The 26907-nt window shown below is 56.1% G+C and overlaps 1 protein-coding gene across 2 annotated transcripts in view; it reads left to right on the top strand.

The window, feature by feature from the left end:
* Tcf20 (transcription factor 20) overlaps positions 1 to 26907 on the top strand; it is a 197506-nt gene that overhangs the window by 13521 nt on the left and 157078 nt on the right. The window contains exon 1 of one of the 2 annotated variants that reach the window (XM_028861071.2): positions 9584 to 9650. The exons of the other annotated variant lie outside the window; for it this stretch is intronic. The gene's annotated coding sequence lies outside the window, so the exon portion shown is untranslated. Of the gene's footprint in view, positions 1 to 9583; positions 9651 to 26907 lie in introns of those variants that run through there. 2 annotated transcript variants of the gene reach the window in all.

Raw genomic sequence — 26907 nt, 5'->3', positions numbered from 1 at the left:
CATCTGAGCAAAGGCGGAGGGAGGTGGCAACCCCTGCAAGCAGAGCCCTTCCAGGCAGAGATTAAAGCCAGGAGCCGAAGCCCAGAGTGGGATCTGGCCTGGCACAGTCAAGAGGCGGTGAAGCACAGGCATGGCAGGAGCCAGGTGGTGGCTGGTGAGCTCCAGGAGGAAGCGGGGCCAGATGGTGAGGCCCCTGGATGTACCATTTGGGAGGATCCCACTGGCTGCTGAGGTAGACAGGATTCGGGGCGGGGCAAGGCAGAAGCAGGGAGCTGAGGCATCTGCTGAAGAGAATCTAACAGGCTCTCCCTGCTGAATGATGGAGAGCAGCGAGGGCGTTGGGGTTGCCAAGAAGTCTGTCTGGTTGGACCCTAAGGGAGGCTGGAGACCTAAGGATGGGCTGGGACGAGGAGCTGCAGGATGTAGGGGATGACTGTGGCCCCAACCATCCACGGGAAGAGGCAGGCTGTAGCATGGCAGCCCATGGTAGATGACAGCTGGGGGTCTCTGTTTCTGTACCTCAGGAGTTCCTGGGGCCCATCCCTGGGGATCCTCATTCTGCTGTGGATGGGGGGTGGGCTTAGTGTTGCTCATGGGCTTATATGGAGATTCTCTTCCCTCCCTCTCAATGTGTCCCGCCTTCTTTTCCCATCCTCTCACCCATCTTGCTCTGCCTCAGCACCCAGCTTCCCATGAACTCCACAGACTAGGTCCCTGCTCTCCTGCAATTGACAGTCATGTATCTGGGCCCAAAGTCAGGGTGAGGACCGGACAGGGCCTCTCTGGGGACCAGGAACAGCAGGCCTGAGGCAGGGTCGGGGAGGTGGGGGATCGGGCCGATGGAGAAAGTGTGTCAAGTCTCCCATATGGAAGTGTCTGCTGTCGGGTAGGCTGCTACTTCGTTGCTCTAGGGCGGTGGCTTGAAAGGGCAGTGGCGGAGCCTGGCTAGGCCACAAAGCTGGATCCTGAGGACCCTGGGAGTAAAAGTGAAATGTGAGGACCACATTCTTAAGACTGCACTGAGGGCAGGCGGTGGTGGCGCACACCTTTAATCCTAACACACGGGAGGCAGAGGCAGGCGGATCTCTGTGAGTTCCAGGCCAGCCTGGTCTACAGAGTAAATTCCAGGACAGGCTCCAAAGGCACACAGAGAAACCCTGTCTCAAACCGCGCACCCCCCCCCCCAAAACCAAACCAAACCAAAAAAACCTTCATTGAAATACAATTTACATATGGCAGTGCTTTTTCTTTTTTCTTTAATAATTTTATATGCATTCCATCATATTGTTACTGTGATGACATCACATTCTTTGACAATTATATCCACAGATACAATTAGCTCAGGCTGGTCTTGAATTCAAAATCCCTGCCTCAGTCTCCCAAGTGCTGGGACTACAGATGTGTACCAACACTTCTGGCTCCACACTTTAAAGTGTGTTATTGTGGCAGAGTTGTATAACCACCAGTACTGTTTACCTCCAGAATATTTTAATCATCCCCCCACCCCTCAAGAAACCCTGACCTGTCGTTCCTATTCCTTCCTTACCTAGCTCCTGACCTGGCCACCACTAATTTAATAATTCACTTTCTGTCTCTATGGTTTTGACAGTCTCGAATATTTCAAAAACAACAAACAAACAAACAAAAAAATCAAAAACCAAAAAAGAAGCATTCAACCTGTGTACTTTTGCGGCTGCCTTCTCCCACGTAGCGTAGCATGCTTTCAAGGTTCTTCCAGGTAGTAGCACACACTGGTATTTCGTGCCTTTTCATAGCCGAGTAATAGTCCAAGGAATGGGCTTACCACCCAGCTGGAAGTGAACACCCAGCTGTTTTAGTCTTGTCTCTACTGTGAATGATGCCTGCTCTAAACGTTCCTGCACAGTTATAATGTGGAAACATATCCTCTCCCAGTCCCCATCCCGCCTCTCCTCTCTCCCTTCCTTTCTGACTTTGTGTGCGTGTGTGTGCGCGCATGTGCGCGCGCCAGGGGTTAGCATCAAGTGTCTTCCTCAATAGTGCTCCTTCTTTAAAAAGAAAGTAAGTATGCATTCATATGTGCAGGTGCATGCACGCCAGGATGCATGTGTGAAGCTTGGAGGAGGCCCTGGGTGCTGGCCTTCATCTCTCACTCTATCGAGACAGGCTCTCTTGTTGTTGGCCACTGTGTAGGCCAGGCTAGCTGGCCTGGCAGCTTCTAGAGGGTCCTCCTGACTCCGCCTCCCATCTCATCACAGGAGAGCAGGGATTTCAGATGCATGCTGCTGCAGGATGCACTGGGGTTTTGAATTCAAGTCATCATGCTTATGGGGCAAGGGTTTGACCTCCTGAGCCATCTCTCCACAGGATCTCACAGTGTGGTCCTGGCTGCCTTCAACACCTGATTCCACTGTCCTGAGTGCTGGGGTGGCAAATGTATGCCGCCATACCTCAATATAGTTTTACTTATTTTGTGGGTGTAGTTTGTGAGCTAGCGTGCTCGCTGGAGGCTTGTAAGTACTGTTGTCCCACCACCGTTTTTTTTACACTCCTGGTATCAGTCACAGATTCTGGTTTCTCCCCATGTCCTCCAGCACCTTTTTTTTTTTTCTTTTTCCTGAGACAGGGTTTCTCTGTGTAGCCCTGGCTGTTCTGAAACTTGCTCTGTATACCAGGCTGGCTTAGAACTCACAGAGTGCTGGGATTAAAGGTGTGTGTCACCACCACCCGGCAAACAGCACTTATTATTTCCTATCTTTCTTTTTTAAAAATAATTAATTAATTTATTTGTTATGCACGTTGATATGCCTGAATGTCTGAAAGTATGAGGGTGTCAGATACCCCTGGAACTAGATTTACAGACTGTTGTGAGCTGCCATGTAGGTACTGGGAATTGAACTGGGGTCCTCTGGAAGAGCAGCCAGTGCTCTTAACCACTGGGCCATCTCTCCAACCCCTCCTATCTCGATAACAGTCATCTCAGTGGGTATGAAACAGTGTTTCTTTGTGTTTTGACCAATCACTAATGATGCTAATTGGCTATTTGTATATCTTCTTCTTTTTTTTTTTTTTAAATCAGTGTCACGTAGCCCAGGTTGGCCTTGAACTTGTTATGCACCTAAGGATGACCTTGAATTTTTGTTTAAAAATTCTTATTACATTTATTTTTGTGCCTATGTGTGCGGGTGCTACAACCTCCTGTGTGGAGATCAGAGGACGACTTGAGCTCACAGGACTTGGTTCTCATTTTCTACCACGTGGGGTCTAAGAGTTTGGACCTAGATTGTCAGGCTTGTTACCCAAGGAACCACCTCGCTGTGACTTTCAGGAATCCTCCTGTTTCCACTTCCCGAGTGCCAGGATTACAGGGGTGCACCACACTCCTAAGGACCCCACCCAGGGCTTTGTACACGTCAGGCCAACACTTTACCTTCTGAGCTGTTGCCGGGCCCCCATTTGTATTTCTCCTTTGGAAAAACATCTGTATAGACTCTGCTCATTATAAAAGTGGGATGCTTGTCCTTTTACAACAGCTGTAGGGGTTTCGAACATTTGATATTTGATATACAAGTCCTTACCAGGGGAAAGGAGCTGGGGTGCCAGGGAGCAACCAGGCTGTCAGAACCGGTAATTGAGTCTCTAGGTGTGGACTCAGAGGTCTTTTCTGGGAACATGGACAACTACCCCCACAATCCTCTTATCTCTAGCTCCCTGTTCCTTTGCCTCAGATACCTCAGGGCTAAGACTTCCAGGGCCTACAGTGCTCCATTCTCCCAGGCCTGTGAAGGCTGGGGTTGGGAGAACTGCCTCCTTTCAGGAGGCTTCAGAGATGATGCCACCTGCTTCCTGCCGGCTACAACACCACGGCCACCCCCCTCTGTTAGGTCAGCTGCCTTGCAGCTCAGAAGTCAAGCCCGAGGCCTCCCAGGAGCTGGCCAACAAGAGGAGAGGCCGGGGAAGGAAGCCTGCCAGGGCAGCCTCAGTCCCTGATGGCCAGCCTCCCTCTCCCTGCTTAGTTAAACTTTCCTGAACTTTCCACAATTTGTAAGCTGAACTTTTATAACTTTGAGAACCAAGGGAAATGTAAAAAAAACAAAAAAAAAAAAAAAAACAAAACCCGACCACAGTCGCTGGCTGATTCTCCTCATGCATTTGGGAGATTTTTTTTTTTCTTCCCTCTGTGGCTACCCAGGGCTAGGAGCCCAGCTGTACACACAGGAGCTTACTGACTCTGTCATGTGGGTTGTCATCAGTTTGGGGTGACTGTCCCCAGGCATGGTGGCTGTGCTTCTGTGGTTGGCTCATCAGTAGATTATCCCTTCTGTATCTCCGGTTCTCTGGGTCGCCACCTCACGGCAGGATGACAGAGTGGCTGCCCTCTAGCACAGGGAACTAAGTGGAAAAAGGGCTCGATCCAAGCAGAGGGGACTCAGATGAAGCCGGGGGTCCGAGGAGTCACCTCTGGATTCTGGGGAGGGTCTACAGTATAAGAGAGCTCTGAAATTTTCTTCAAGGAAGGCTGGGAATCAAGACAGCAGGGAACGTTCCAGGGAGAGAACAGCATGGAAGGAGGCTCCCATCACTGGGGAGATCTGCTGAGGAGTCCCTACTGCCAGCCACAGGATCACACCGACTGAGGACAGCTATGGGGGTGGGGGTGGAAAAGAGCAGAGGGTAAGAGGAGAGCTAACTGGGGCTGACAAACCCTGGCCCCCAACAGAACAATTCTCATGGCTCCACTGCATTTCCTTAACGATGCTCCCAAGCGCGAACTAAGCCTCCGGGTCCCCCTGTAGTGTTTCCTGGTCCCTCGGTCCACCAGCCTCTGTCCTCAAGATCCTGTGGCTGCTGGCCCCTCTCCCAAGAAAGCTTCTGGGTTGAGACAGCACATTCTGCTTTTGTAGGATTGGGCCTCGGGCTCGCTCCTCTCTCCCGCAGCGCCCCAGCTGGGCCTGCCACCCGCCACCTGCCACCCGCCCACGTGGATCCCCCTCTGCCCCTGCTGGCGCCGAGGCGGCTTTGGCAGGCTCTGGGCCCCGAGGCCTCTCTGCTCAGTGATTACGCAGCAGCCGGTGGGCTCCAGAGCCAGAGCGAGAGATTTATTGTGGTTTTTAGGGGGCGTTTAGGAGCCGACGTGATAATGTCTGTGAACGCACTTTGTAAACTGTAGCGGGGGAGTGCCATGTGTACACGAGGGGCGGGGAGCTCTGCCCCCACACATCCTGGGGCTGAGCTGAGAAGCCCCTCCAGTTCAGAGGGTGGGTGGGCTGGGGAAGTCCTACTGGGCTCTAGAGGGGGAATTCAAGGCTGTATCTAAGGGAGCCTTAGGCTTTCAGGAGCCTCTCTGTGTCACCAGGCAGCCATGGAATGAGCAGTGAACCAGAAAACTGCCCAAGAAGCACTGTTGCGTTGAGGAGTCACTTCCTGGATGCCGAGTGGCAGGAACGCCTCCCCTGAGGTCCCCTTTCCCAGTTCTACTGCTGTAGGGGGGCTGTGCACAGGCAGTGGGACATCGCTGACCCATCCTGAGGGCTTAATGTCACCACCTGAGGATTATTTTAAGAGTTACTAGTTCACTTATTTGTGTGTGTGTGTGTGTGTGTGTGTGTGTGTGTGTGTGTGTGTGTGTATGTATGTATGTATGTATGTGCGCTGTGTGGGTGCAGGTGCCCTGGAGGCCACAAGAGGGTGTCAGGAGCCCCAGAATTGGAGTTATAGGCAGTTGTGCCAGGTACTGAATTCAGGTCCTCTGCAAAGAGCAGCCATGTGCCCTTAGCTGCTAAGCCATCTCTCCAGCCCCCATCTGAAGATTCTTTCTCCATTGCAAATATTCACTGAGCACCTACTATGTGCTCGGCACTGTTCTGCATGCCCCGGGGAGCAGTAAATACAACAGGGATCAAGTCATACTGAAGCCAGGCATGGTGGCCCACCTCTGTAATGCCAGCACTTGGAAGGCAGAGACAGGAAGATGAGGAGTTCAAAGTCATCTTTGGCTACAGAGTGAGGTCAAGGCCAACCTGGGAGACATGAGACCCTGTCTTAAATGAACCCCAAACAACAACAAAAAGAAAAGTAGATCTGAACCCTCGTACTCCTGGATTTTGGGGGGAGAGGGGCAGTGAAGGCAGGTAACACACAGTTCAGTAAAGATGTTAATAAATAATTACTATAGAGACTGTAAAACTGGAGAGCTGGGGACAACGAACCCCGAGGGGTCAGAAGAGCCCTGTGTGGAGTTTCTGCTTTACTCTTTCCAGGTGGGACCCCTTCCATGGTCTCTAGAACAATCCTGAGACTTCAGGGGCCCAGCTGGTCTTCCAATCACCACCTAATACCTACCACCAAGATCTGCAGCCTAGACAGCCTCGGGGACTCCCAGCTACACATAGAGGGGTTATCCAGGAGGCTCAAAGCTTGACAAGGGTAATCTGTCTACAGCCTCTCTGGTATTCAAGGGCTCGTCTCTCCTCCAGTGCAGACCAGTCTCCTCTCCTGGACTTTTCTGTCCATCTAGTCCTGCTCTGAGGCAGAGGCGCTGCCCCTTCCAGACACTGCAGGAGTTATGGCTAAGGTCCCACTGTAGGAGGAAGAGCTGTGTGCACTGAGACGCAAGCTCTGAGCGGGTGGGGTGGGGGACCAACCAGGGCAGCACTGGAAGAATCAGCTGCTGCTGTGCTCAAGCGTTTCAGCTGGAGAGACTCCGACCTGCTCAGAGGACCCCAACCTGCAAGTGTGGAATTGGAACATAAGCCTGTCTCATTATATTCTAATTTCAAAGCAAAGCCTCATGGTCCCCTGGGGACGGTAAGAAAGTCTCCTTGAAGTTGGGACTGAGTAACAGCAGGCAATGGAATGCTGGTGGGGGTTACTAGTATCTGGTGCTATTCCAGACACAGGACCTGAGTTACCCCAGTTTAATTTCTACACCACCTGGTCAGGTGGGGGACTGTCACCAATAACCTCGTTTACAGACAGGACCAGTGAGGATCAGTAACTTACCCAAGGCCACACTGGCTGGTGCAGTGGGGTCTGGGCTGGGAACGAGGACCATGCTTTTAACCGTTTCCATTCCTGACTCTCGCGCTTACTACCCAGTTGTCTGAGCACCCCACATGCATTGTCCTATGCCAGGCTCGTTACAATCCCTTAAGTAAATTGGGCTTATGATTGGCACCTACACATTTTAAAAGAGAAGGCCACTGAGGCCCTGAGCCAGTCAGTCACAACTGGGAGGTTGGGAAATCAGTGTTTAAATCCAGGGTGGGCCAACCTCGGAGTCAGAGCAGTTCACCTGCTTCTCCTCCTCCCGCTCGCTCTCTTGCTGGATGCTCCCAAAGCCCACAGAAGCACAGTCTCTGAGTCGCTCTTCCCCCAGCCACGGGTCACCCCGAGGCTCAGCAAGAGGGTTTCTGGGCTGTGCTCTCGACAGCTGCTTCTTGAGCCAGGCTAACTTCCTGGTCCCTTCACGGAGGAGGGTACCCACAGAACTGCTATGTCCAGGGGGTAGTTGAGCTGGGGACAGGGTCTTGGGCATTTGCCTGGGTGGTGCATGGCTCCACGATTGCCTGGGACCAGTTCCCGGGTGCAGGTTCCCACCTGTCTCCCATCACAGACAGCCCCCCACCTCATGAATGTTGCTCTAGATCCAGCGGGCCGCAAGGTCTTCTTTCCTTTGCCGGCTGAACACTCTGGGGCAGCAGGGTGTGTGTGTGTGGGGTGGGGTGTGTGTGTGGGGGTGTGGGTGCAGCTTCCTCGATTAGTGTTCCACCAGCCTCATGATCTTAAGAGTAGCTTGTCTCACCTGTTTTATTTCTGCAAAATGAGATCCTTGCAGCGGTAGGTTTGTGACATATTTTTCAAAAACTTGTCTCTGGTGGCTGGAAAGGGGCAGTTCCAGGTAGGCTCTCTGCTACTCCTCTGCTCAGGAGTGGCGGAATAAATGAACCTAGGAAACCTACCTCGGGGACTCAGCAGAGCTGCGCTGGTCTGGATCTGTGTGCTCATGCTACTTATTCTCCAGGGGCAGCAGCTCAGACCCTGTGGTTCTGAGGCCTGGAAGTCACCTCCTACAGACCCGGATAGCACAGCTGGGCCTTCCCAGATGGCCTTGACATCCCCCAGGTGGGTTGTATCTTCTGAGAGAGACTGGATGCCAGTCTGAGGGCAGCAGCAGCAGAGGCACAGAAGCCTTGGCAGTGGGATTAAGGTGGAGAAAAAAAAAATGAAGCGTGGAAATCATTAGCTTTCTTGGTTGGCGAGAGCCGCCCCGAACGAACATTTGGGGCTTTAAAAATGAACATCAGCGGCGGGGACTGGTGCCCTGGGCCCGCCACGGCCCAGGCGGCCTCCTGGAATCCCAAATCCCGGCCATTCTTCTGCTGCGGCTCAGCCAACACTTACTGAGTGCCTACTGTGGGTTAGGCCTGGAGCCAGGATGGAGGTAGAATCCAGCCAGAGAGCAGCAGCCCTGTGGTGACAGGCAGCCACAGAGACATTGATGCCAGCCTGTGAGGAAGCAGGCAGGCGGGGCAGGCGCCACCATCTCCTGGGGGGCTGTGGGCACTGGGAGGGGGGGTGCCATCAGTGCAGAGTCTTTACAGAAGGCCCTAAGCAGGGCAGGCATCCTACAGAGAGGCTCTACAAGGACTCAGGGATTTGCAGGTTGACAGGAGTGCTGAGCGAAGGGACCGGCAGGTGGGCCTGTTGGACACTGAGGACAGCTGCAGGCCAGTGTTCTCTGCCCAGACCTCTGCCAAGAGACACTGCAGGATGGGGAGGCCTCTGCCCCAGCCTTCTCTTTTCTAAACTGCGTGGAGATGTGGATTTTTTTTTATGAGAAAAGCTCCCATTTTTTTAAATCATGGGAATTAATTCTAATTGAAAAAAAAAAAAAAAGCAAAACAAAAAACCCAACAAACCAAAAAAACAAAACCACCGCATCAAACCAAGCATGGCTTCAGGCTGGATTTGGTGCTTGGGCCAAGAGTTTCTGCTCTCTGGTTGCGGTGGTGATGGGGGCACCGGGTGGAGCTGCCCGGTGGAAGGTGGGGCACTGCAGGGGGCGGGTCCCCCCTCCGGCGGCGCCGGCGCGCGGGGGGCTGGGCGCGGGTGGGCGGGGGTGGAGCGGCACCCCCCCCCACCCCAGCCCTGCGCGGCGCGGCCGCCCGCCGCCTCCATCCGGGCCTCTCCCCACCTCCCGCCCGCCCCCGCCCGCGCCCCTCCCCCGCCGGCGCACGGCGCCCGCCGCCCCTCCTCCGCCCGCCCTCCGCCCGCTCTCCCCGGCTCCCTCCCGGTCTCTCTTAAGTGCCATCGAGGGGCGCCGGGAATTGCAGCCAGTAAATCGCGCCCCACCACTCAGCCGCGGGGCCACCGCAGCGGCGCCGCCCGCGCCCCGCCGGGAGCCCCGCGCCGCCCGCCCGGGCGCCTCTCCAGGGCCCGCGAGGCCCGCCCCCACCCGCGCGGCGCTGCGCAGGGCCTGCCCCCGGGCCGGCCGGGGCGCGCGGGGGCCCGCGCTGGAGGCGAGGACGCGGCGGCCGCGGGGCGCACGGCCCGGAGCGCGCGGCCCGCGCCCCCGCGCGCCCTGCCCGCGCCCGCGGCCCGCGCTCCGGAGCCCGGCCCCGCTGCCCGGGCTCTCCTGCGGGACCGATGCCGGCCCTCCGGCCGCCAGGGTAAGCGGGCAGCGGGGCGCGGCGGGGAGGCGGGAGGGGGGCGCCCGGCGCCCGCCCAGCGCCAGCGTCTGGCACGTGGGGGCGTCCCGAGTTCCCTCTGGAGGCTGGACAGGTGGCGACGACGCGGGGGTGTGATGCTCCGAGGCTGGCACTTAGCTGCGTGCCTACTGTGCGCGCGATGGGCTGGAGTGAGGGGCGTTTGTCCCCATTGTACGGATGAGAAAACAGAGGCCAAAAGGGCAGATGGCTGGCCCTTGGTCTCCAGTTAGGAGCTGGACGAGCCAGGATTTGACCCCACGGTTGCTTGACACCAAAGCCACAGCAGCCCCCTCCAGGCACACACAGGCAACAGAGTGAGCATATGAATATTTCATTGTCGCAAAGAAGGGAAAAAAAAATATCATCCATTGTCCCGCCACCATAATGCAGCCACTGTAAGCGTCTGGGTTCTTTATTTAGGCCTTGTTCTTTCTTTTACACGACTGTGCTTTGGGGTCACTGGGACCCTGGTTCCTTCAGACTCTGCCTAACCTGAGGCCTGAGCCTTCATCCTAGGGAAAAGGGGATGCCCCCAGGGTTGCAGAGGGGTTAGATGAAGGAGGAGGAGGTAGGGATGCCCCCAGGGTTGCAGAGGGGTTAGATGGAGGAGGAGGCAGGGAGGAGGACTGGAGGAAAGGGACATCCACTGGGCAGGTCACATAGTACCTAGTAAGTGCAGGGCCAGTGCCCGCCTCTGGGACTGGGAGCTGGGGCAGCCAGGTCTTGTGCTTTCAGCAGGACAGACAGCGGGGAGCAACGTTGGACCTCGGGGAGCCACACTTGCCTTGCCCGGCCCTCACCATTCCCCTACAGAATGCCCCTCTCCAGTTTCCTCCCTGCCCAGGAAAAGATCCACTCCAAGAGTACAAGTCCCATGCTGTTCACAGTTGGACATGGAGTCAATATTTAGGTCCCCGGTGTCTCCCAAGCTCAGGTCTGGCATTTGGGGCCTGCTGGAAGCTTCACAGACCCAATTCCTTACCTCTTCCAGGCCTGTAACCCCTTCCCCGCCGAGGACCCAGACTAGAGACCCTAGGTCTTTACCTACCAGACACGCTGGTACCTGCTTGTCCGTTCAGTCCTCTGTGAAGTTCCGCTCGGCCCCAAGACATCTGTCCTTCCTTTTCCCTATGACCCAGACATACCTGCTGCTCCTCCCCTCCATGACTGTCAGCCTGGGACACCATTACCAAGCTGTCTTTCAAACATGCAGCTCTGAGCAGGCGGACTGAACTCAGCTGTCCGCAGATCTAAACTAGGCCAAACTCCAGAGAGTCCCCTGAGGCCGGGCTGGCTTTCTCAGCTTCTGCCCACAGCCAGTGTGATGCCTTGTGAGACGGTTGTCCTCTGCGCTTGGGTCTGCCCTGCCTAAGACAGCCTGTTTCCCTGAGCCCCACCCTTGTTCATCCTCAGCACCCCGCTGTGCCTCCCCCCCCCATCCCTCCTCCATCAGGCAGGCGGAGAGAGTGTGCACCTTCCCCAAGGTACCCTCAGCTGCTGACAACTCCTTCATGGAGGGTGCTTAGCGGGATAGGGTACTCCCAGGTCTGCCTCCGCCAGCAGCCTGGGAGCTCGGGGAGAGTAGGTTGATGGGTCTCCAGGGTGCAGTCAGGGCCAGATTCTAGTGGCCAGCTTCATAGTCTTTGAGGAACGTACTTGAGCAAGAGCAAGAGAAGCTCTCACGCTTCTGGAGGATCAGTGAGGTGCAGAAAGCCTGCCTCTTTCAGGGTGTAGGGCTCCTGTTGTGGAGGGTCCCCAACTGAGGAGCCAGGACTGTTTTGACTGTCAGTCAGCCACCCCTCAGCTCTCCAGGTCAGGTGCCCTGGCTTTTTTTTTCTCTGCCACCTGTATTTGGTGGGAGTAGTAATGGTGGATGCTTGCTTAGACTGAAGACCTGTTCCAGGGACCACCAGCCCCCTCCGCCTATCAAAGCCCACCCCTGATGTCCTCCTCAGGAGCAGGGAGAGTTATGTCAGGCCCTCTGGCTGGGCGCCAGGGCTCCCCATGGAACTATAAATTGACCTGTCGGGAGAGGGAAGAGATTAATGTCGGCCATCTTCATTAGCGCGTCCCCCGGGGTGACGGCGTCTGCCCTGAGCTGGCTGATTGGAGAGGGTGAGAGGTGGGGGCTAGGTTACCCCCCCCTCCCCGCCCCAACCGAAAAGCAAGGGGCAGAGGCCAGGGCCTGCCAGAGAGCCTTGGCCTCCTCCCACTGCTGGAAGGGCCGTCCCTGTGGCCTCTGCCTCTGGCAGCAGGCACACGCTTTGATGGAGGACCTGTGTGCTAATTGGGGGCAGAGATGCGCGGCCCGCAGCTCCACGGGGCTCCCAGGCTGACACCGCCCGCTCAGCGGCATCGAAGGGCCTTCATTAGAGGCTTTTCCCCTGACCAGAAAGGAGCCCGCTGCGGGCTGTGGGGGGCTCCCCTCCTTTCCTTTCCCCTCCACTTTCCACTCCCCTCCCCCTTCCCTTCTTTATTGCGTTGATGATGGGGAAGGAGGCGGCTTTGGCGTGTGGAAGAGATGATGAGGGATTGTTGGAGCTGTCTGAGTTTGAGACCTTGTATGTTCTGGTGACTCTGACCTTGGTCTCCACGGCTCTGCGCTTGAGGGTCCTTGTCTGAGGCCGGAGCATGTCCCCCTGGGGTGTGGTGGGGGATGGGGATCAGATGAGAGAGCACTGTGTGGAGGCATGCCTTATAAAATGTGGATGGAGCAGAGCCCGGGGCCCAGGCTGTGTGGGTTTGAATTCTGCCAGGGCCAGGGCCCCTCTAAGCCTCAGTTTCCGGTTTGAGAATGGCTGAGGATCAGGGTCAGTTTCTTACTGGAAGAGGTCTTCTCTACAGGCAGAAGCTGAGTCAGTCTGCTCACTGAGCAGCCTGCCCTGGGGCATGTTTGCAGCAGCAGGTGGAGTGGCATTGGACTGTCCATCATTCTCTCTCTCTCTGTCACTCACTCACTTGTCCATAATGAGCTCCTGTCCCAGGGTCTTATCCCCACAGCGGTGGCCTTACCTTTTGATATTCCTCTGGAGACATAGACCCAGGAACGTGTAACCAGGCCTCATGAATGGCTGGGTGTCCCACAGAGAGCCTCCCCAGGCTGCCTAGAAGGTTCTGAAGGCATTACTGAGGCAGGCATGGCTCTGCTTTCTCACACAGACCTTGTTTGGACCAGACCCTGACATGGGGAGACCAGCTAGTCGTTGAGTTCCTGGCCTGCCTGGCCCCTAGGCCTGACTGTCCATAAGGGGCATCCCCTGAGTTCACAGTTCCTTGAGGGCACAGATATGGAGAACCCACCCCTTCCCAGTGTCTCCTAACCCTAAACTGGGATCACTGGCCTCAGATTTGTAGGTTTGTACCTTGTTGGTTCTTAAGGGGTGAACCCCAGAGGGAACCCCTGTGGGATGCATGGGCTCCCACCAGTGAAGGGCACTTACTTTTTTTTTTTTTTATTTATTTTTTGAGACACAGTCACATGTAGCTCAGGCTGCCTTGCTACTATATAGTAGAAGGTGGCTTTGAACCCCTTTCTGATCCTCCTGCCTCCATGCTCAGCTTCTGTGGGTCACTTTCCAAGGCATGTAGCTTTGTTCCTCCAAGCCTCTGTGCCTGGTTCCTGGTCCTGGGGGCTGGGGGGGGGGTGTCACATGCTAACTCAGGGCAGAGAGGAGCAGAGATGGCACTGGTTTTTTTTTTTTGTGGCCATTCCTGGCTTCAGGCTGCTTCCCTAGTGACTCTCCTGTACCCCCTGGCAACCTTCGCTGTTTATAGCATCCTGGAGAAGTGGGGAGTGGCTTGTCTGAACCCCCACATCTCTCCAGCTGCCAGCCGAGGGCTACTTAGCACCCCCGGCACCCTGTGGAATGTTTGAACGAAAGTCCATGCTTTGGGAATCTGGAACACTGGCTCTTGGATTGTGGCGCTGTGGCCACCCTTGGCCATAGCACTTGACATCCCGGTGGCTCTTGTCTTGTCTGAAGACCTGAGATGTCATAGACTGGAAACTACAGTGTAGATGGCACTGGCTGTTAATTGCCCATCTGGAGGGAAGAGAACCCCAGGAAGAGCCCTTACCCAGGGGACTTTGCTATGCGACTTTGGTCTTGACTCTTTAGGGGCATCTTTGGGATTGTGTTGTCCACCTCTCCCTAAAGAGCTTTCTGAAAATACAAATATAAGGGCGTAGAGGGCTGGGTGATTTCTGGAACCTTCCTGGCTCCCTATGAGGACCTCCAGTGTTCCAAGCTTCCTGTCTGGAAAATGGGACCAGACACCCAATTCTCACCGGCCCTTAGCTGTCTAATTGTGTTTAACCTGAATTGTATCCCTAATGTGTCTGAACGGACTCCAGCCTGATTTCATGGATGTGGGAGTAGACTGTCATTTCAATTGTAATATATTAAGATTGCCCTTTGAAAGTCACGTGTTGAAAGACGATGGCGCAGAGGTGCCTATTGTTGCCGCCTGTGCGTGCCCAGCCAGTCCCGCCTGGCAGCCTCCTTGCAGGAGCTGGCAACATGGCTGTCTGCCTCCGCCTTTCTGAGCAGGCAGGAATCACTAACGCGTTAGCAGTTTCATTAAGCCTCTCGCCAGCCTCCCCGCCTCCCTCCCAGCCTCCTTGGTAATTATTTCCCCAACCCTTCCCCTGGCAGCTCGCTGGGATTGGCCGAGTAGCCCCTGCAGCTGGCCTGCTGGGGCTGTGCTGTGCCTGGGAGCCCCCCGGGCACCTCCCTTCTGACTCCCCGCGTTGCCATGTCAGCTTTGTGTCCCCCTGAGGCCTCTGTGAGAATGCAGATCTGCTGCCTGGCAGGGGTGCCAGTTAACCCGTTACTGCATGCCACACGTGCAGCTGACTCCCTCTCATCAGGTGCCCCAGTCCGGCTTCTGGAACTGTCACAGAGTGGGCACTGAGGGCCCAGCTGTCACGGGGATGGACTTACTTGGGGCTCAGCAGGTCACACCGCTCAGGGCATATGTGGAGACAGGGCGTGTGCAACGTGGACCCAGGTGCGGAGCATACCGAGGACCTGCTGCACAGCCCACAGGATGAGCGTGAGACGCACCCCTCTGGCCTCAGTGACTGATTGGGAAATGGGTACATTCCCTTTCTTGCCTCGTCACGGAAACCACAGGCTTTCGTGTATTTTCACTTGGCTCTGAGTGTGCAGGGACCTGCTGCCTGGCCCGCGGTGCCTTTGATTTGCCTATGCTTGCTGAAAGCAGTGAGTGTGAGGGTGAAGCTGCCTGTCGTCCTCTCCTACAGCTACTTTGAGGGTGGAGAGCACAAACCGACCCGTTCCCCTTCTTATTGGAGCTGTTTGGTGCTGTTTCTTACCGCCGATGGAGTCCCGACTGATGCAGGAGAAAAATCATCAAGGGCTTTACAAAAAGGACGAACATTTCCGAATTGGGTTTTGAAGGATGAACAAGAGTTTGTCCATCAAGGAAGGAGAAGGAGAGCGCTTAGGTAGAGAGACCAGCTGGAGGATTGGAGGCGTGAGAGTATAAGGGACAGCTGGCTGCGGGGCCGTGGCCGTGGGACCTGGGGTGTGAGCAGAAATGACGGGAAGGGAGGTGTGGTGTGGGAGCTGATGCCAAGGAGAAGGGGGGCGAGGAGCACTGTGGGAATGATTGGCGGCAGGATCCGGCAGGTCAGAGGAGGTATTGGGAAGGGGTTGAGTGGGAGTATGGTGTAGGGACCTAGAGGAGGCCTCAGGGAGGCCAGCGCTGGAGAGGTGGCCAGGGCCAGAGCTCAGGGCCTGTGGCTTGTTTGGGGGAGGCTCAGGGCCCCAACCAGGCACGGAGACCGGTTGGCTCACACACTCAGCGTCAGTCAGGTTTTGGAGTTCCATCTGTGTCTCAGGCCCTGTGGCTGCAGCACTCAGGGTTCACACACAGCAGCAAGGAGGAAGGCACGCGGGAGACAGCCTTGTGATACATGCTACTCTGGGCATGCAGCTACCACCGGCTAGGATGCTCTGGAGGGGTCTTTCCAGGGGACGCATTTGACCTAGGGCCTCAAGTGCCTAGTTTGGGGATAGAGAGATGGGGGAGGGGGAAGAGTCCCGAGGCAGAGGTAGGTACAAAGGTCTTGTGGTGGACTGAGCTTTATCTGTCAGGGGACAGAAAGGCCATTGTGCCTGGAGTTTGGTGCTCACAATGTGTAGGTGCGTCAGGCTGTGGGTCCTGGAAGGTCTTGTAAAGGGTCTGTCATGGCTGAGGGAGAAGGAGGAAGAGCTTGGGGCTGGAGCTAGGATTGTCCAGGTAGTGTGGGGAGGCAGGGGGATGCCTGTCAGATTTTCCAGGAGTAGGCGACACCAGCCTGGAGCAGGTCTGAGTTGGGTGGGAGCTCATGGGACATCTGGACCTGGTGGCTAAAGCTGAGATCCTCCCAACAGAGGGCCTGGGAGCCAAGGGTGTCTGTCTGTGTGGCCTTTGCCCCCCAGCCGCCTGAGCCTCGAGGCCGGCTTTGCCAGCTGGATGCAGCATGATGTGGGACGATTGTCGGCTACTCTGGTCACAGACAGTTCTTGCACTTGACCGGGTCCTGGCTGGGATATGTTCGCCACAGCTTCTGGCCATGGCCCTGCCGTTCTGCTGCAGGGCACTCACCCAAGCTTCTCTGTCTTTTTGGCCCATCTGTCTGGCTCTGCTAGAAGAAGCCCCAAGCAGACCAAGGCCACACAGCCTGTCCGGATGGGAGGCCACCTCCCAGGGCCGTGGGTAGATCTAGATAGGGAAGGTGGTAACTAGTCCTCTAGCCACCATGGTTAGTGTGGCAGGGGTATGTGTCGTGGGGGAGGTGGACTGGGAGGTAGTCTGAGTTCTGGGAACTTTCACGTCCGTGCCAGAACCCCGAAGGCCTCTCTCTCTCTCATACACCCCCCCCCCCGACTCTGCTGGCCTCTCCTTCCCCCTCTGACTGCACTGAGGCCCACCAAGGTCCTACAGCCCACTTCTCACCAGGCCTCTCCCTCTGCTGTGGAATTCTTTCCCCTCTCTCGTTGACTCTGCTCAGGGACAGGGTCAGGGCTACCCCACTCTGTTCCCACAGCTTCTTGCCAGACAGCCTCAGATTAGCCAATTCCGTCCCTTCACAGGGATACTGAGGCCCCATTCCGTGCCATCTGTGTGCTGGCATTTGTGAACAGAGCAGATGCAGCCCTGGTCCTCGGGGAGCTCCCGTGACAGCACGAAGGGCCAGCAGAAGGCCAGGAAGCACACACAAGTGGGCCTTGGGTTGTGAGCAGAGCCGTATAGGAAAGCTGAGGGGTGCCGGAGGAAGCGTGTGAGTTGGAGAGACACCGCTGGAGGCTTCTCTTCTCGGAGACTAGAGGAAAGAGTGTGTGTCCGTCATGGGGTGTGAGGAGAGAACATACAGAGCGGGACGATCTACTCTCCTGTCTGTCCGCCTCACTCCTCATCCCTGAGGGAAGCCATCACAGAGCCAGCGTCTCTGGGGCTGAGGGGATGTGAGCAGAGCCATGGGAGTAGCCATCCCCTCTAACCTCTCCACGGAGCCCGTATCCTAGCATGGGCAAGAGCAGAGTGAGTTATAAGCCTGTAGGGTACCTCCAGGTACTGTACCAGCCATGAGGGGTGGCACAGGCGTGGAGTCCAGGTTCACCCTGCGCCTCTGTGGGGTCCCTCTGTTGAGATGGTCAGGAAGGGTCTGTGAGGAGGAGTTAGGATCACCACTCAAACCGCTGCCAACAGGTCCAACTCAACCTTGCAGCCCATGGTACCAGTCAGAATCTGGAGCCAACAGCTAATGCCCTGTGAGGCTGCCGGGGAGGCTGAACAAGCTGGCATTTCAATGCAACACCTGGCACCGGCAGGCCCTACGTCTGTAGCCACGATCACTGTTGTGGTTCTTGGCATTGCTGTGTGAGTGGCAGGTAGAGCCGTCTCTGGTAAGGGTTCCTCATCCCTGCAGCCGTGGCCACCGCTCCACGCCCAGCTCCGCTACCGGTAGCTTGCAGCATCCGGTGGGTGGGTGTTTCGTTGGCTGAGTGGCCCCGGGGGGTGGGGAGAACCGCACAGAGCCTATCAGTGTCCCATCGGGAGGGGCTTGAGCTGTGCCCCATGGTGACCACAGGGGTGGAGGGGACATCCCAGCCATCTAATTGTTTCCTGGCTTCTCAGTGAGGAGTCCTAGGACACTATGTCTCAGTTTCCCCCTCTGTCACGTGGAGCTGATGATGGTTCTGATACCAAGGCCCATCCCCATGAGGCTCTGAAAACTGAGCCCCATTAGCATACTAGTGTAGTCACCAAGGTAGCTGGCTCGGGGCCTCTTGGAACCCCTTTTTCCAGGTTAGCTGCCGTGCCTGCCCAGGCAGGGTACACACCTGGCCTGCATTCCCGAATCTTCCCATGAAAAAGCCGCCATTTCAGGTGGATGCTCCTCCTGCCGGGCCTAGCACGCAGTAGGTGAGCAGGATGGACATGCTTCAGGGTGACATTTGGAGGCCTGAGTCTGGCCTGGTTTCTGCTGGCGTGTGGCATTGGACAGTGAGTTTCTGCCCTAGAACCTACCTTATTAGAACTAGGAGTGACACTTGACAGCTCTGCGTTCCATTCCTTTGGTCCTTCTCAGGCCCGTGACCTGGGGCGGGATGGCCGCGGGGGTACCCGTGACCTCTGAGGCAAGTGGAGACCACTGGCCCCCAACAGATCGGAAAACTTGGGGAACACACAAGCTTTATTTTCTTTGTGTTTTTTTGTTTTGTTTTTTTGGCTTGTGTATCCATAGCTGGGCTAGAACTACCTATGAGAGTGTCCTTGAGCTCCTCATCCTCCTGCTTCTAGCTCCTGAGTGCCGGGTGGGACTACAGGCGTGAGCCACCATGCTCAGTCTATACAGTGCTGCAGATTGAACCCAGCACTCAGCGCATGCTAAGCAAGCACTCTACCACTGAGCTACGTCCCCGGCTAGGCAAGCACTCTGTCGCTGAGCTATGCATGCCCCTAGCCATGCCAGATGCTTCTGTGTGACCTGTGTTCGCTGTAGGGTAGGGTAGGGTAGCCAGGGTGTGCAGAGTCTGGGAACGCAGAATTTTTTTTCTTTTCTTTCTTTCTTTCTTTCTTTTTTTTTTTTTCAAGACAGGGTTTCTCTGTGTAGCTTTGGAGCCTATCCTGGATCTCGCTCTGTAGACCAGGCTGGCCTCGAACTTACAGAGATCTGCTTAGCTCTGCCTCCTGAGTGCTGGGATTAAAGGCGTGCGCCACCGCCGCCCAGCCAGAATTTTCTTAAGTCCTATGCACAGCCAGGTAGTCCTTGGCACTGTCCTTATTCTGCAAATTCAAAACCAGAGACAGATAGAGGGATGGAGCCAGGCTTTTGTTCTTAACTTTTCTGGAGGCCTAACTTAACACAGAAAGGCGCACACATCTGAAGCACAGGCCCTAAACACGTATGTGCAGATGCAGGCCTGCAGGGTTGCCAGGGCCAGGAAGCACCCTCATACCTCCACCAGTCACCACCCACCCGATGCCCACAGCACTCTGGCACTACTCTTACTGGTAGAGGCCAACTTTGCCCATCTGTGCCACATCTGCATGGATTCCCAGGATGCCCCCTTCTGAGACGGCACATTGGCTCTCCTCGTTGTCCGAGCTAACACTGGATCAGCAGGCAGTGAGGCTGGATTTGGACCAGCCACCAATCCTGCTCCTAACCCTCCAGAGGCTCCTGCCACCCTTATGACGAGGACCCAAGTCTCCTCCTGGTCTAGCTAAGTCTTCAGCTTTCACACCCATAGCTACCCTCCAGCCGTATAGATGAACTCGGTCCTCCAAAGCCCCAAGCTCCTTCTGACCTTTGGGCCTTTGCACATGCTGTGTGCCCTCCACCCACCCTGTCTGCCTTCAGCTTTTCTTTGAAGGTCCCAGCTGGCATGCCCCCCTCCCTCAGGGAGCCAGCAGGACCTTCCCAGACCAGGCAGTGGCCCTCCTGGTGGCTGTATCTAGCTACTTTGTTGCCTGTGTCATTTGTAATTAATTATCTGTTGCTTGGCTGTTCCCACTAGACAGACTCCGGGAGGCAGGGCGAGTGTCTGCTGAGTTCACGTCTGAGTCCCTAGCACCAGGCATCCATTCATGCTCTCAGCCTTGTAGGCATCTGTTCATTCAGCAAGTACTGAGTGCCCAATGCAGAGCTCCCATTGTCGTGTGAATTGGGTGGATGAATGAGTGAGTGTGTGAATGAATGACGGGGTCCTCTGTCTCAACAGCCCAACACTTTCTGATATCTACTACCATTGCCTCTGACCCCCACCCTTGCCGGGGCTTGGTTCCCCCTGCTGTCAATGAAGGGACCAGACATGTTACGCGGGCCTGGTTCTGATTGTGGGTAGGGACAGCTGCCCAGGGACCACACAGCTGAGCAGGGGGGGACCTGCCCTCACACCTGTGCCCGCTTGAGCCCTGGCCCCACTGCTTGTCAAATGGCTTCCCACATCTTTGTCACCAGAGTCCCCAAGTTCCTGTTGGGGTGCAGGGCTAGAGGGACTTGCTGAGGCCACTCAGCCGTCCCCAGCCCTTAGTGTCTCTCAAAGGGAAAGGCAATGGGGGAAGAGATGATGGGCCCACGGAACAGGATTTGTGTCTGGCGTCACCCCTCCCCTGCAGTGGCCTTGTCACCTGAGCTCTATTTCTGGCCGTAACAAAAGAAGCGGGGCTTAGAGTAACCGCACTGACAGCTTTGAGACTCCCAGGGTCCCGGGGAGCATGCAGCAGGACCCCCAGGCCGTCTGTCTCCAGGGCCCAGCCCCACCGCCACCTCCAAGTGAGCCGCGCTGCTCAGAGCGGCTCCGCGGCTTCGCGGCTTGTCAGCCAGGCGGGTGGGTGTCCTGGGGCCGGGTTTGATTAGTTCAGGTTGACAGTCGCGCTCCGCGGCGCTGCCGGGAGGGGAGCCCGTGATTACCCTAATGAAGCTTGAACGCAGTTTGTCATCCAAACAGCTGGTTCGGAGCTGGCGCCGCTGCCAGCTGCCCTGCTCGGCGCGTTCGGGCGCCCAGTGAGACTCCAGCCTTCAGCTACCCGCCCACAGGGTGATCTGCAGGACCAGGCAGCGCCCCCCCAAGTGGGGCGTGGGGCTGCCCCAGGGGAGAGGGATGGGCCTCCCAAGAGTGGGGAACCGGGCAAGAGCCTGGAACTGATGGAACAGGGCTGCTTCTCCGGCAGTTGTAGGGGCAGCCCTTAGCTCTAGAACTCAGTTTTCCCGTCTGCAAAGTGGGTGCTGGGGACTTGACAGCTGTAAGCTTCTGATTTTAGCCCGGGAGGGGTCGCCTCCTCTTGGAACACTTCCCACACTGTGTAGGCTGAATCGGTGGTTTCCATGGACACCTGCAATGCTCCAGGCAGCTTCCTCGCCCTTCACGGTCCCTGTTGTTCCTGGTAGTGAAGACATGTGAGACCTTGAGCTCATCTGGGATCTCCCTCGGGTCGCTCCGGAGGGCTTCCTGGAGGAGTGGCATCTGAGCCCAAAACAGCCATGGGTGGGGGGAGGGGAGGCCACAAAGAATGTTCAGGCAGGAAGAATGTCTGTGTGCAAAGGTGCCCTGATAGAGGGGAGAGGTGTGAAGCACCTGAGACAGGGAAGGTAAGCAGCAGTTACTCTCCTGAGGAAGGCATGGGGTTCATGGCCTGTGCTGGGAAAGAATACTCCAACACTCTGACCTTTAACCTTTCTGTCCACTCTGGGAAGAGGGGTATCATTTTTACATGCTGTAGGTGGGGAGCCTTGGGTCTATAACCTGGGAAAGTGGTGTTCCTGGAGGCTGTAGCAAGCCTGGTAGCTTCAGAGCTCCTGGGCCCAGGGCTGCCTGCTCCGCAGGGGCTCTCAGATGAGGAGGGTTAGAGCTGGGACCTGGACCCCATCTGGGACTTAGGCTTGGCCCTGTGGTGAGGAAGGACAGGGACAGAAGCTGGCAGACAGCCAGGGTCTTCTGGATGGTTTGTGAGTCTTACGTCAACTCCAGGCCACAACCTGTGCCTGAACCTGGTGGCCCGAGTCCACATTCCCTCTACCGCATTGCTAAGTTTCCAACCAGCGTGGTTTGGCTTGGGGACAGGACAGGCAGGGGGAGGAAGAAGACGGGGTGTTGGGACTGAGCATTTCCTCCGGCTCTGCCCTGGCGCTAGCCCTGAACTGCCTCCTGACTGCTGGGTCCCATCCAACCATCTCAACCTGCACGTTCCAGGGTGGCCTCCAGCATCACATTCCATGACCTGTTTGCGGTGGCTAGCCCATTCCCACAAGCTCTTTGCCTCATTGATTTCTCTCTCCCCTAACACCCGTGGCTCCTTGTTACCCTGACAGAGCCCATGTTCCGGCTTTCCTGTCTCGACTCCCTCCTCCTGGCACATACAGCCTGCCTGTCTGTCCTTCCTCGGCTTCTGAGGAATCACGGATTCTTTTGCCCTGGAGAGGAGGGTTTGGAGGCCCAGCCCCCTCATCCCCCATCCTATGACTGTTTTTCCCACAGGTGTTTTCAGGCTGGGTGCCAGACTGGGACAGGCTCAGCCTGATGGGGCAGACGCGAGCATCCCTCAGCAGCCGGGGATGGCTGGGATGAAGGATGAAGGTTGGGTTCATGGCCTCCATTAGGAAGAGAGGAATGCCCAGCACTAGCAAGCTGCCTCCATTTCCTTCGTATCTAAGTTGTGACTGTTCCCTAGGAAGGTGGTGGCTCTGGCAGGGAGGGGTTCGTCACATCTCACCTCCTGACCTCCTGGAATTCCTCTTAGCTCTGTCTCACAGAGGGGTGGGGGTGGGATAAAGCTGCCAAGCAGAGGTGCAGAGTAGGTGACAGAAGGCTGGTGTGGATGTGGTGGGCGGCAGATGGCCAGGCCTAAGGCAGAATGCCGCTGCTGCTAGTGTCTCAGACTCTCCAGAGAGGGAGTGGGGTGGGGGTGGGGGCGGATTGGGGGCTGGACCGGGTTTCTCGAGGGGAGCACCGGGGCACAGTGGTTTGTTTGCCTCTGCCTGCGGCTGCCTGACTTCCCTGAAGGAGTGAGGTGATGCCCTGGAAGGTGTGACGGCTCCTGTTGTTCCTGAGACTCTGAATAAGATACTGTGTCTATTATCCCGTAGACTCTACTCACAACCCCAGGAGATACCACGGTCCTGGTCCTCCTTCTCATTTTACAGTTGAGAATCCAAGGCACACGGGGACTCAGCTCCTTACCCAAGGATGCCCAGGGATGCCCAAGGAGGGGCTGGAGTTTGATTCTGAGAATTTGAAGCCAGAGACAGGAACTTGAGACCAAGACAGAGGAGGAGTAAGGGGACTAGACAGACAACCAGAGCAGGCCCCAAGCTGTGAGTGGAGCCATGTTTGAGCATGAGCCTTCTCCACCCATGGGCTTGGGTGCTGCTGGGGTAAACCGCTTGCTTCTCAGTGGGCCTGGATCTCAAGTACTTGCATTGTGTTTGTTATTAGGTGCCTGGATTGTCCTGTCTTGGGGAAGGGCCCCCAAGCTCTTTTTCAGGGTATCTTGAGTGGGTCACTTGTTAGAAATACGTTCTAGAGCTGGGTGTGCTAGCACATGCCGTTAATCCCAGTACTCAGGAGGTAGAGTCAGGCAAATCTCTGTGAGTTCAAGGCCAGCCTGGTCTACATAGAGTTCTGGGCCAGCCAAGGCTACATAGTAAGGCCATCTCAAAAAATGGGGAGGTGGGGGGAAGGAAGGAAGTACATTCAGAAGAGTTGGGCACTACAGGCCTATGTACAGCCTGACTGAAGTGACCATATGGCCGAGAGGCCAGGGAAGGATGCATAGGGGCAGCTAGAGGCCACCCTTGGCTGCACTTAGGAGGGGAGGTGGGTGGAAAAAATGCGCTAGTTCAAGTGAGAGAGTACAGGACCTGGATCACTGACCCTAAAGGCTCATCAGGTACTCACCGATGAGCCTGACATTGTGACCAGGTGACATCGTGGCCAAGATAAGGACTTCAGAGAGGAGGGAGGAGGGGGAGGCTTTCCGAAGGAGGGGTCCAGAATGGCCGTGACAGATTGAGTTAGCAATTAACTGATGTAAACAGGCAGCAGTGGCCGAGCCAAGGGGGAGTGGAAAGGCCCCGGGCAGGGAGAACTTGTGTCTGAAGAAGTGGAAGGAGGCAGTGTGTGAAGGGAGCCAGATGATTGGAGGGTAGGGCTGCAGCACTTGATGCCGGAGGACTTCCTGGGAGTGATCCACTCCGATACCAGATATGGGCATCTGGAATTGTTGACCTAGAGTGCCTCTGACCCTGCCAGGATTCACAGACCACATCCACCTCTTCCTCTGCCTGCTGTCTTGAGTAGGAATAGTACTATCTGTGTGTTTCTTTTCTCCCATATGTAAAGTGGGCCAGCTGCCTCTGCCATCGGAGTGGGAATGTGTATGAATGCCCTTGTGAGGTGCCCATCCTGAAGGTTCCACTGAGATGTGTGAGTCGCCTGCTTCCTAGAGTTCTGCTTACTGTCTTGGCAAGCTGTAGGTTGATATGTGGGATATCCTGCACTTTTTTCAAGTTGATGGGAGTTCATGGCCAAGGTCGGAGGTGCCTTCCTCAGGTGGGGTGTTATGGGGTCACCCAGCAAATGCTCTTACTGCTCCTGTGCCTTCTCCCCAAGTCCTCTCCCCACGTGGAGGAGTCAGAAAGAGCCACACTCAACTCAGTGTCATTCTCGGACACTGAACCTCACCACAGCCATGCCAATCTGTAGTCAGCTCTGGAGAGACCCAGGCTCCGCTCCGGCATCCCATCCCAGACTGAGACAGCAGAGCAAGGCCTGCCTTTCCTCCCCCAGGGAAGTGACAGAGTGACCACTATAGAGCTGCTGACCACAGAGGCAGGTGGTCATCATCGGTGGGCTCCCAGAAAAGCCAGAGCGGGCGGATGTGGTCGCTCCTTCCAGCCTGGAATCTCAGTCCAGATGATGGTACGATAAGGACCCCAAGGCCCAGGAAGCTGAAGGGCCAGATGGGGCAGGGGTGGTGTAGCCCACCCTCAGAATGGCACCCATCAGGAGAGAAGGGAAGGGAGTTTGCTGCTCTCCGCAAAGTCTGAGGTGCTGACAGGAAGAGCAAGCGGAGGTAGAGATGCCGCGCCACCTCCTGTGTGTAGGGAACGGGGCTCACAGTGGCGCTGTCACTGGTTACCCTCGCCAGTCTGGCTGCCGGGTAGGAGGACCTCCAGGGAGAGGGTGTTAGGAAGGACACTAGTGAGAAGTGTATCAGGAGAGCCACCCAGCCTCCGGAGCTCTTCAGATCAAGACAGAGCCCAGCATCTCACCCTGCCTTGACTGGTCACTATTGCAGCTGTCCTGGGGACTCTCTGTCCCCTGAGAGAAGCTATTGCAAGTCTGGAAGCTGGGGTTCTGGGTGGGACATGGCTGCCTTGGTATCTACAGGCAGAACCAGATGTGTAAAGGAGCAGGCTTCCCCTCCGCGCCTTGAATCTCTGCTAACCCTGTTCTCCCGTGTGCACTTGGAGGGAAGACATGGCCCTTCACACTCTGCCTTCAGCCTCATCTCCTGCATTTGGAGATCCCCAGGGCACATGGCAGAGATGAGCCCCTCTCTGTAAAGATCCCTTTGTCCTATGGGGCCCTTTGCCTGGAGTGCCATCTCCTCCCTGTTCATGGCATCAGGCTCCCTGCACCCATGGCCTCTCCTGGAAACCCAGACAGGCCAGCGTGCCCTGTCCTCACACCCTCAGGGTCTCTTTACTCGAGACTGTCCAGCTTTGACCCTGCTTGTGATGTGAGCGCTGTGAGGTCCAGGACTTGGCCCTCTTTGGTCCCCTACCCACAGGGGTCACCTGGCAGGATGCCCAGCTCCAGGATGCCGCAGCGATATGTCAGATAAAGTGAAATCTCAGACCTGCCCCTCCCTCAGGCTGAGCAGATGGTCCTGGCTGGTACCCGCTCTACCTTGCAGCAATACCTTTGGGATGAAAACAAGATTTGCTGAGCAGGGCATGTGGGGTTGCTGTGACAGTCAAGTGGCCTGGCAGAGAGGCCCCACCTGCCAGATGGCAGGAGGAGGTTGATGAGAGGCCAACAGGTGGGAAGGAACAATTTAAGGACACTTTTCCTAGAAGCTGTTATCACCCAAGCCAGCCTGGGGGCACTGCTGATCTCCCGGAGAGATACATCTCCCACACGTGGCCCAGTTCTAGAACAGCCAGGGACACATGCAGATGCTGGAACCACTGAGTGTTTGGGGGCCAATGAGCTGCATGGGTCCTGGGGAGCATGAAGTGAGGCTACTAGTGAGGTATCTGACTCTTGTCTGCTTGCTGTCCATTGTTCTGTCTGTTGCTCCATCTACCCACCAACCCATCCATCCATCCATCCATCCATCCATCCATCCATCCATCCATCCATCCATCCACATCCATCCATCCATCCATCCATCCATCCATCCATTCATGTATCCATCCATTCATCCATCCATGTATCCATCCATTCATCCATCCATGTATCCATCCATCCATCATCCATCCATCCATCCATCCATTCATCCATGCATGTATTCATCCACCCACCCACCCACCATTTCCTTAGCTCTACCCTGTGCCAGGTACAAGGTTATGACTACTTGGTTCCTGCACTGTGAGCCTCAGCCTGAGAGTCTTCTGGTGTCCTGTCTTGTAATCTGGGGATCATGTCCATCTCCGGGTGACAGAAAAGGATATCAGCAAGCCACAATCTTCTAAGCAAGTGGCAGATGGGATGGATCTTCTTGTGCTGTCATTGCTTCTGCTTTCTGTGTCCCTTCTCCTGCTCAACTCAGTGGGCCTGTGGAGTTAATGTGTATTTCCTGGTTGCCACTGTGGGTTTGTTGGGCTCCCGTCCCTTCCGGTAATGACAGCAGCAGCTCAGGTTCCCATGGTACCTGCCTGGGTTCCCAGTGATAGGCTGAACCCTCACAGCCCCTTCCAGGGTTGGTTGTTGTTGGTTATAGATGTCAGCCCCCACCCCATTTTCCAGATGAGGAATCTGAGGTTCTGTGCTGGTATTCAGACATAGGCCTTTGGCTCTGGGCCTTGAACTGAGTAGCATTAACTGAGGAGAGGCTCATCTTTGCCGTGATCCTTCGGCTGCTGCTCCACCATGCCGGCCTTGGCTCTGCCTCCAAGCTCTTGCTCCTGCGGTTTCCCTGGAATACCCTTATCCAGGGCCATGCATTGCCCAGCTCAGCTGCCACCTCCTCTGAG

Source organism: Peromyscus leucopus, chromosome 20 (genome assembly GCF_004664715.2).
Source record: "Peromyscus leucopus breed LL Stock chromosome 20, UCI_PerLeu_2.1, whole genome shotgun sequence".
In the NCBI taxonomy this organism is placed as follows: Eukaryota; Metazoa; Chordata; class Mammalia; order Rodentia; family Cricetidae; genus Peromyscus; species Peromyscus leucopus.
This window is presented reverse-complemented; position numbering and strand designations above follow the sequence as displayed.